An 11,016-nucleotide genomic window follows, 5' to 3' on the forward strand; every position below is an offset into this window, starting at 1 on the left:
TCTCGCTACAAGCTGAGAAGGTCAATGCAAGAGCAGGCTGCTTCAGCCAGGGGGCTTGAATAATATGGTTACTGTACTTTTTGGTATAGATGTGATCTGTCCTTAGTGGATATTGTTGGGGACTGTGGATGATAGATGGAAGCTCTTACATGTGCCCATGAGCCACCCACCCTGCGGAATGATACACTACTCAGCTTTACAGAATGAAGTAACACAGGAACTTTTACTAAATCCAAGAGATCAACAGAACAATGATATTTACAAAAGTCCCTCTGATTGCTTACAGAAATCAGCAGTTATAGGCGATTCATTCTCAGTCCATGAATCTGCTTCAGTGAAGATCAGCAGCAAATGAGGCCTCAGAAATAGTCAGTCTTCTCTGAGTACAGAGCCATCTTCTTTCCAACCAGTACTCAGAAGACTCTCTCTCACACACAGAAACATGTTCAAACTGGTTCTCCAGCAGCAGGATAGCAACAGTTACAAACCAATTCCCAGGTCCTTGCAAACTCAGACAATTGCTTACATGCATTTGATTTTCCAGTCAACACACATATAGTATCTTTGCAATCCCTGACTGATATCACTGCATCCCTGGCATCAGTAGAGTTCCTCTGATTGCTAATGAAAAGATACCATTAGAGGTGTGATCTACAGGGCTGGTCAAATAGCATTCACTGCCAGAGGCAAAGGAGGAGGTTATGCTTCCCCATCCTCTACAAAATACAAAGACTCAAATTAGATTGACGATGCTTACATCAACACTTGGCACCTGGCAGCCATTCTGAATTGCACCTGAAGGGCGTAGGTAAACCATCCATATGACACACAGGGCTCTGTCTGTTCCTGTCTCTCTACATCTGCAGCCTGACGTAGCTGCCTCAGGTTCGATCTCCAAACAAAAACAACTATCTAAAACTGGAGAGTTAGAAGCAGAGTTCGCAGATTTCAAACTCAGAGACCCGAATCTTAGGACTGAGCTGTCTTCAGGGTGACAGGAGGAAATCTCAGAGAAAGACCTCTGGCCTGAAGTGTGTCTTGGTATTTTTCTAATTTGCTAAATTTGATATCTATTTATTTGAATGACATACTCAGTGCAACTGTGGTTGATACTTAACCTATCATGTTTAATGACATCAACACCAGGAGCTCTCTACTTGTAATATCAACCTTGTTGTGATGACTCATGGGCCATGTAGTCCTGTTCCTAGTACTGCTGTGACAGATGAAGAGGAAAACTTGGGTTTCCCACCGTTTCTGCCTGATTTGGAGCCCTTGCAGCTGCAAGATGTTTGCCCACAAGAAATCAGCCAAACAAGCCTTGAGCAGAAATCTCCCCCATTTTCTCGCCGGCTTTATTATAATCAAGATAGAAGCGCTCGGGAGGCGACTCGCCGGAGCGCCAGGATAGCTGCCAGACAATTAGATGATTAAGTCTGTTTCCCTTGGGAAAGTTTAAGGAGTCATGCATCTGGACACAGTATAGGTTTCGTTTCTTGTTCCCCAGAGAAAGTGTTCCTTGGCGGGAAAACAAGATCCTATATAGGTGTTTGCCCGCAAAGGAATCCTTGCGGAGTCAATTCGTCAGCTTCGGGAGTAGATTGTGTGTGGACTACGCTACTCCAGTTTCCAGGACCTTGCTCTCGTTCCAGCCCTGCCTTGTTCCCCGGACCTCGCCACGGATTTCGCCACGGACCCTGTTCTTGCTCCTCGCTTCTTGTTGCCTTGAATCAAGCCTTGTTTGCCAAGAATCTAGTTTGCTCTCCAGCCTTGCATTAAGCTCCATGGACTAAAGGACCTTGTCATTTCCCCTCACTTTGCTTGGCAAAGTGTGTGTTTCGGTTATTGGATTACAACTTTGGACTTTAATATCACATATTGGACATTGTTTTCCTGGACTATATTTGACCTTTCCTGAAAGGTCTACTTCTGAACTATATTCTACACTTATTTTTATTGACTTTATATATTTCCCTAATAAAGATATTAGATAGTTTCTGGTCTCTGCGCATGGTTATTGGTGTTCTGCAGCCTGGGTCCTGACACTTGTGACAGCAACAGAGCCAGCTCTCTGGCACCCAGTTTTTGGCAAAGAACATTTCATTGCCTGGGAGAGTCCTTAGCTTTTTTTTTTTTCAGTGTCAGAAACAACTTGAGAAACTGCAAGTTGCTTTGGTGTGAGAGAATTGGCCGTCTGCAAGGACATTACCCAGGGGATGCCCAGATGTTTTGATGTTTTTACCATCCTTGTGGGAGGTTTCTCTCATGTCCCCACATGGAGCTGGAGCTAATACAGGGAGCTCATCTGCACTCTCCCGAGATTGGATGTAGCTGGCAGCCTTCAGGTCAGCAACCCAACCTTCAAGTCATCAATCCTGCCGGCACAAGGGTTTAATCCACTGCGCCACTGGGGACTCCAGTCCTAAGCTGTCAACCTAATTAGAAGAGACCACAAGGACTTTCTAGTCCAGTCCCCTGGTACGGAGACATCCACAGCTAAAGCATTTCTGAGAGGAAGAGAATTGCTGTTTCTAATAGCTTTAGATGTATTGTATAAACTTGTGTATAAGCTGTGGGCAGGTCTTGGAGCCAAATTTGTGGATTTTGATATATTGATCCATTGATAAATTGGTTCAGATATTTTTGGGTTGATTTTTTGACTAACATTTCTAGACTTATACATATGTATGGGTAAATACGAATTTATTTATAGATTTTTAACCCCCAAAGAGGAAAGCCTGGGCCTTCCAAAGTGATACTAATTTTGATTTGATTTGATTTAACCATTCCAGCCCATCCTTAGCTAACAGTTGTTTCAGTGAAGCCAATTTGTACCAGTAATCCACCACACTGCTTGTCAAATAGGAAATCTTGCCCCATATAAGATCATTTGAGGAATTAGCTTGCACACACTTCATATCTTGTGTACGTAGGGGAAAAAACTGTGGTGACCTCAGAATTGACTCTATTGCTTTGAATGCTAAGCTTCTCTTTTTGTGTCATCCAGTTTACAAATGCAACGTCTGATTTGGGAAGAACCAGCCTCAGTTGTGGCTATTTTATTGCAAAGTGGTACACCTTGGTTCCTTACTGATATTTGAAACATATCTTAAATGAGACTTACATTTTTTGCATTTACCTTGCAAGGATGAACATTGAAACAGTACTTTGTGTCCCATCAGACCAAGAGTTTTGCTGAAAAAGATGCTTCAGGCTCACTATATTTTGGTGACTTTTGGTACAAGTGTATAAATCAGTCGCATTGTTATAATTGGGTGAGAATATATTTACACTATCCATGTTTTCCCCAAAACTTGGCATAATCTTCCCAAATCAGCTTGAACCCAACATGTGTGCCCATCCCCCTTACAGCTGAGCTAGAGGTTTTGGTGCTCTAGCTACCTAGCTTAGAGTTGTTGACTGACCTAGTTCCTACCTAGGAAAAGAAGGAGACAAAATGTGGCGATGTAATGGTTCGGCTGATTTCTCTCATGCACAGAGGATGTGTGCATGTGGCACATGTCATCTTCTCCTCTGAAGCTGAATTACATAAAGTGGATGCTCTTTAGAATCACATTTTGGGTAGATTGTGCTTTATATCCTTGCCTGTCTGTATATGATGTCTGTCTTCATATCTTGTTCTCTCCTTCTCCCTTCTTGTTTGTAGAGGAAGGAAGAGGAAGAGGGAAATAAAGGGGTTGGCTGTGTCCAGTGGTGGACTTGTCCTCCTGGGCTCACAAAAAGACATATAGGTGAAGGTAAAGGTTTTCCCCTGACGTTAAGTCTAGTTGTGTCCAACTCTGGGGGTTGGTACTCATCTCCATTTCTAAGCCAAAGAGCCAGCGTTGTTTGGAGGCAGCTCCAAGGTCATGCGGCCAGCATGACTGCATGGAGTGCCGTTACCTTCCCGTTGGAGCAGTACCTATTGATCTACTCACATTTACATGTTTTCAAACTGCTAGGTTGGCAGAAGCTGGAGCTGACAGCAGATGTTTACTCCGCTCCCTGGATTCAAACCACCAACCTTTCGGACAGCAAGTTCAGCAGTTCAGCGGTTTAACCCACTGCTCCACTGGGGACATATAATCCTGGCCAATTCCCCACATACCTACTGAGCTCCTAAAGCTTCTCCTGAAGACTTTTTTTAAGGCAGGGGACTTTCCAGAATAGCGTGGAGTATGACACAGATGGAAGAATTACCAGAAACCCTTTTCTTACATAAACATTTCCCAGTGCCCCAAATCCACCCTGGATTGGACAAGCCTGTCAACCTGTCTGCTCGATGAGTTCTTGTTAGGATTAACTATCTTATGCTTGAATCTTACTAGATTTTTGCCCTTTTCCAGGATTAGCAATGCATCCTTACTGCTTACCATAACTTTCATAAATTACCACGTCAGTAACATGTTGCTCAAAGGGCATTGACCCCATGGACAATTCTCTATGGTCAGAAAGGGGCAGTGAAGTGTCATTAAGCCAATTCCAGTAACAAAGCTGGCTGGCACCAGAAGACAAGAAAACTGTTTGCATTTCTTTTTCTGTATTCTGTCCGTCCTTTTTTCAGAACGTGGGAAGGGGAACTGTACAATTTTGTCAAGTTGTCAAAGGCTCGGCTATGCTGCCATTTCTCTATTTTCATTTTCAACCTAGGCAGCTGAATTAGAATCCAAGGGCTGGAATGCCTGCAGAGATTAAGCCCTCCACAGCGTCTCTCCATAATCTATATACATTAGCTCACATTATCCAGATTGTAGTGAGCCAGTAACAGAGAACACAGGCAAAGGGTTTCTTTTTGGGCAAAGTCATGCTGGGGGAGAGTTTATTATTGCTGCCTGTCAAGACTGAGAAGTCTTACTGTATGAAGCCAGCAACAATATCTCAATAATGAGCCGGGCTTTTGATTTCATTGCTGCTCCTCTTCCAGGAACCTATTCTGCTCCTTCTGCCAACAGGGCTTGGATCTGAGGCAGCAAGAGATATTACTTTTCATAAAAGGATTGTTCACCAAGGTTTCTTGGGAACAGGGGTGCATTAGACTCGTTGATGGGATATAGTAGAATGGGACATGTTGGTTTAAGTAGCAAGGTACATGGTACCAGGTCAAGGATCACTCACAACATTCTTCCTTGATCTTTGCATTTTAAAAAACCACTCCTCCCTTCTGAAGTCTTAGTATGGAAGAAACAAGAGGCTTCTGGTTTCTTTGGCTTATCTGTTGATCGACAAAGTGCCTTTCAAAGTTTCCATAGCCACTCTGCAAACAACTGACACACAAATTACTATACCATGCTGCTTAGGCCACTTAGAAAAATGAGAGTGGGATACGGATGTGATAAGAAGCTATAGAGGTAAGTGTGAGATGAAAGTGTGAGATTACCCAAACCCTCTTCTTCCCTTCAGCCATAGGTCTACAATGTTATGCACCCCATGTTGACAAAGCTTTGCTGCCCCCTAGAGGGTATCTCAGGACCTGCAGCTATTACAGCAAAGAAAGACTGAAATCAAAGTGAGTCTTCTTTAATTTCCCCTCCATCTTTAAAAACTGCCACATTCCCACTGTCTTCTGATTGTGGAAAGCTGTGCTGTGCTGGGATATTGATCCCAATGGTCTCCGTCCATTTCCTGGTTTAGACATCCCAGACCCATTTTGATGTCAAGCAATTTAGAGCAGGTTGAGAATAGTGAGACCTGGACCGCAGATAGAGAAACCCAATAGGTGGATACTGAGACCCGACTAGCAAATAACGAAATCTGGCACCGAGCTCGCAGAGTTCGTGCCTGGCGAGATGAAAACATAGAGCTCAAAGTTCCCAACTGAAGTAATCTCACCAGTTGAAGCAGAAGCCACCGAGATACAGTAGAGTCCTGCTTATCCAACATAAATGGGCCGGTAGAATGTTGGATAAGCGAAAATGCTGGATAATAAAGAGGGATGAAGGAAAAGCCTATTAAACGTCAAATTACGTTATGATTTTACAAATTAAGCACCAAAGCATCATGTTTTACAACAAATCGACAGAAAATGCAGTTCAATACATGGTAACGTTATGTAGTAATTACTGTATTAACAAATTTAGCACCAAAACATCGCAATATATTGAAAATATTGACTACAGAAACATTGATTACTAAAAGGCAGATTGTGTTGGATAATATAGAACGTTGGATGAGTGAAGGTTGGATAAGCAAGACTCTACTGTATTTTATTTGATCTGGCCAGAAAGGATGACAGCTAGCCAGCCAGTAGCTGACATACTTGTAGAAATAAAACATACTGTATATACTCGAGTATAAGCCTAGTTTTTCAGCCCTTTTTTAGGACTGAAAAAAAAAACTCCTCGGCTTATACTCGGGTGAGGGTCCTGGTGGGCTTATATTGAGGTCGGCTTATACTCAAGTATATATGGTATATTTATTATTTTTCTGTATTATTATTAGTATTGTTACATTTATTATTTTACTCTATTAATTATGATTACATTTATTATTTTACTCTATTGTTGTTACTTTTACATTAATTTTCTCTATTTTATTATTATTAATACATTTATTATTTTACTGCATTTATTATTATTATTACATTTATTATTTCACTCTATTATTATTAAAAGGATACATATGCACATTTACATTGAAGAAGATGAAAATAATGATTTAATCAGAGTTGAACAGTCATATCTTAAATTACAATTTGATATATTCAAAAACATTTAAACTACTGATGCCTCAATTAATGTAATTTTATTGGTATCTTGGCTTATACTGGAGTCAATGTTTTCCCAGTTTTTTGTGGTAAAATTAGGTGCCTCGGCTTATATTTGGATCGGCTTATACTCAAGTATGTACGATATATTCTTTGTTTTTCCCATGCCCATTGTGGAGAGGCTGGCTTTGTGCTGATGCTCCAACAAGGTGTGGAAAATCATCAGACCTTCCTTAGCCTTCATGGGACATGTAGTATCCACTAAAAAAAAAGCCTCAAAACACTGACATTCTTCAGCCATCATAGCATCTTTAAGGGGTAGAATAATCCTGTCTGTTTTCACTGGTCCCATCAGGACAAAAGTGACGCAAGGCGGGCACAGAGTGTAACCTCTGATGTGTTTTGGACCCCAGGCGACCATCCCTCACAACAGATACTGATGCTTGCACTTTCCAGATCACTGACCCCAGCATCAAGAGTCTGATTCAACTTGATGTTCACAGATGTTCAGAAGGAAATCTCACTCATTTCAGTGGTTATTAGTTATAGCTTTCTGTGGCACTGGAACATTAAGAATTCTTAATAAGCAACACTGGTATGTTTTGCTTGTCCTCTAGGTTTGGGCAAGATTACAGTGTTCTGAATCTCCGTTTGGTAAAAGCAAGAGCAGACTCCTTTTCTTGGCATCTAGTCACATTTTACCCTGTTAATCCTTCACTAGGACTCTACGATGCTGGCCCAACTGACTCTTGAGGCTATGCTTGTAAGTTTTGAAAAATTTAAACCACTGATTGTGTCCTGCAATATTTACAAGGACCGAGAGTTCTTCCCAGCAGGCAGTGCTGAGAGCAAGTGTCAACTTGCTGTATCCATAGCAAAGAAATGTTTACCTGTTCCCTTGTTCAATATCTGGTTCTTGTTTTCTATAGATGGCAGTTGTTCCAGGAGGTGGTAAGTTCCCAACTGCAGAGAGAGTGCTGAGGGACGAGCAGGAGGAGCAACTCCAAAGGAGACAAGGACATGGGAATGCCATTTTATTAGATCACTAATATTTATCAATACCTTACTCATAGGACCTTATGTGGCAACATCATAACTCTAAAATGAGAATTACCTTTTTTAGAGCAATAGTTGTGTTAGTTTGTTTCAGCAGAAGCAAGAATCCTTGGACATTTAAAGAACAAGATAGATATTTATGACATCTTTGTGGATTGAGAGGCTTCCTCAGATGGATTGCCCTTTTTACATGGAGTATGTGTGTGTGTGTGTGGAGGAGCAAATGATCAATTAATATCTTTTGTGTTATATTGTCATTTGACCTCACATTATTCATTGTTACACCCCTATATCCATAATCCATGTGTACATATCCCTATCACTTGAGGTTAATACTTCATGCCTCTCTATTCCATTAAATATTATACCTTCATAAATGTGTTGTTCTTAGGAGTCTTTAGATTGTTTGCTACAGGGATGAGTAGGCCTCTACATGAATGCGTTTCCACTTACCAAAACCCCATGTAGCACAGGGAATGATGTGGAGTTATGGGATTTGTAGTCCAAAAGGACTCTCTGGAGCACTAAACCTTTCATGTTTCTTCTGGAAACTATCACCAGTATGTCCTCTTCTCAGAACTGTCCCATGCCTTTAAAAACTATTGTGTCCCTATATAACAGTCCTATGTGCCTGCCTGAGCTTTAATACCCTGGGGAGGACCTTGTCTTAATGCCACTCCTTAAAGCAGTGGTTCTCAACCTGGAGTCCCCAGAAATTTTTGGCTTTCAACTCCTAGAAATCTTAACAGCTGGTAAAGTGGCTGGGATTTCTGGGAGTTGTAGGCCAAAAACATCTGGGGACCCCAGGGTGAGAACCACTGCCTTATAGGTACATTTGGTGAGGAAATGGGAGACAGCCTTATTGGTCTTTTCTTCCAGGTTTTGGGGTTCAATTCTATGGGAGAAGAGGCTTCCTGACTCCCTGCTCTCCTTTTCCTGGCAGATAGACCTTTTCATTTGAGCAGGCATTTGTTTGACTAACTAGCCATGTAGTGAGGTCTTTCAATGGAGTATCTTTACTGCATTCTTATTTACTTTACATCATTTTAAAGTAACTGTGTATATGTGTTTTAATATGATATGGCAATTGTTTTATTTCTCATTTCTTTAGAGGCACCCTATTTTGACTCACAATATGAATTGCTCTGAGTATCATTTTGGCAAAAAGGCAGGATCTAAATTAAATAGACAAACAAATTAGGTAAGAAATGTGCTCAGTGAAGTTTTTCAAGAAGCCAGATGCAGCCATTGGAAACATTTTGCAACTGAATTTCCTTCAAACTGCTTTCTATTCTGCATCTTCAGGTTGTTTGTGGCACAAATGGAAACCTTGTACAGGAGTCTACAAGATGAGATCAAGTCCTTTGAGGAACACATAAGGAGTTGCCAGAAAGCTTTTGACATTCACACTCTTTTCAATGTATTGCAGCTGCTTGTCCCTGAAAGTGGGCTTTTGGGAGGCATTCAGAGCCTTGAGCAGCTGGAAAAACTTGCAAAGTCCAAGGAATGGGATGGACCAGATATTGTGAGAATTACAACTGGCCAGGAGAAGAGTGACATTCCTGGCTACATCTCTTGGATGGTTTCTTATGTGAGATATCTAAGCTCCCTGAAAGAGAAGTTTGACACCAAGGTTGTGTTTCCTTTGTGTGAGAATTTATATGTTAATGATGACTTTCTTGATGCACTGCCTCTTGGATATGGGGAAGGACATAGTCCTCATACCACACCATCTGTTGCACATACTGCCAAGCAGTTGTTTGCTCTCCGGAGAAAATGGGCTTTGCTCCTGAAAAGGGACAGGATCGATGAACAAAACTTCAGTGCCCAAAGTCTGCCTGATTTGCAGGGCTTTGACAACATCCACCCCTTTGCAAAGATCATGAGACTGGTCCCTGACCTCTTTCACAAAGGCCTGGCTGCCACTGCACTTGCCAAACAATGGGTAGAACACCATGCTAGTGTATACGGCTCCCAGTCAAGACATTCAAACCCAGGCACAGCCAGGACATGCAATGGCACAGGAGCGTCTGTCTTGGAACATCAACAATATGGCAGGACCAATTGCCAGTCTAGATTATCTAAAATTCAATCAAACTGCATGGAGCTAGGGCCAACATTCAAAGAAAACAGTAGCAATAGTAGTTCTACCTGTTTAAAAACCACTAGCCAAGAAAGAACTAAGCTCCATGAGCTCCATGAGGAGCTCATGTTCCTGCTTTGGCAGGAGAAACGTTCTGATATACTGGAAACAGAGTTACATGAGGTAAACCAGAGGATTTCCAACATGCGACTTCAGAAGGAGGCTAAGGAGAGGGAGCTGGAAGCCCTTAACACCCAACTGGAGACACACAACTGGAGAGTGCCCAACACCCAGCACCAGGCAGCCTTCTATGAGCTGGAGGCCTTAAAGAGGCAGCTTAGGCTGGAGCAGTACCGCAAGAGCATCCTGCAGGGTGATTGGCAGCTAGAGCTGGCAGTCAGGCCAGTCCTTATCCGACCAATTCAAACAGTAAGCAGCTAAGATAATAAATTGTAGAATCCAATGGCGAGTGTTTTCTTGCCAACCCAAGAACAGAGGAAGGAAGGAAGTTCTTTTGTAGCATGAAGGTAGAGGGTCTGTAGCTGTGTGGCACTGAGTCCTAGCTAGAACTAAAGGGCAAGAAAGCAAGGGATGCAGGCAGCAAAATAGTAGCAGTCCCTCTCATATAGGGTCAGTGATCTTGGGAAAAACTGGAACCTTTCTGGTTAGAGACGATGCCAATGGGAGGGAGCTGATCCTGATCACATAGAGGAGTTTCTGGCTGAATACTTAATTTCATTTGCCTTTTTGTACATCTTCCAGTTGCAGGAACGTTGCAAGATGCTTGTAAGGCAGTTGCAGGGTAGAGAAGAAGTTCGTCCAGATCTTCAACCAGCCAACGGAACAGATTCATACTTTTCACACAGTTCTGGTGATCTGAACAGATGACATTCTTGATCCTCAGACTAAAATGAATCCTAGATTGAAGCGGTACAGGGAATTACCTTCATCTTACTAGTTCTACCTCTAAATAAAGGTGGACTTACTTCTGGGTACAGGTCATAATCTTATCAGCTGTAACTCTTGATTCAGTAGCTGACTACTCCAATGTGTTTGAATTGTAGCAGTCATAAATGACTGCCTGGAAGCTGCAGCTTCCACAGTACATAATAAATAGGTTTCCTGTTACAGGTTTCACCTCCTTTACCTGGAATTCCAAAATCTGAGTGACTAA

This window comes from Anolis carolinensis, chromosome 1 (assembly GCF_035594765.1).
Source record: "Anolis carolinensis isolate JA03-04 chromosome 1, rAnoCar3.1.pri, whole genome shotgun sequence".
Classification (NCBI taxonomy): domain Eukaryota; kingdom Metazoa; phylum Chordata; class Lepidosauria; order Squamata; family Dactyloidae; genus Anolis; species Anolis carolinensis.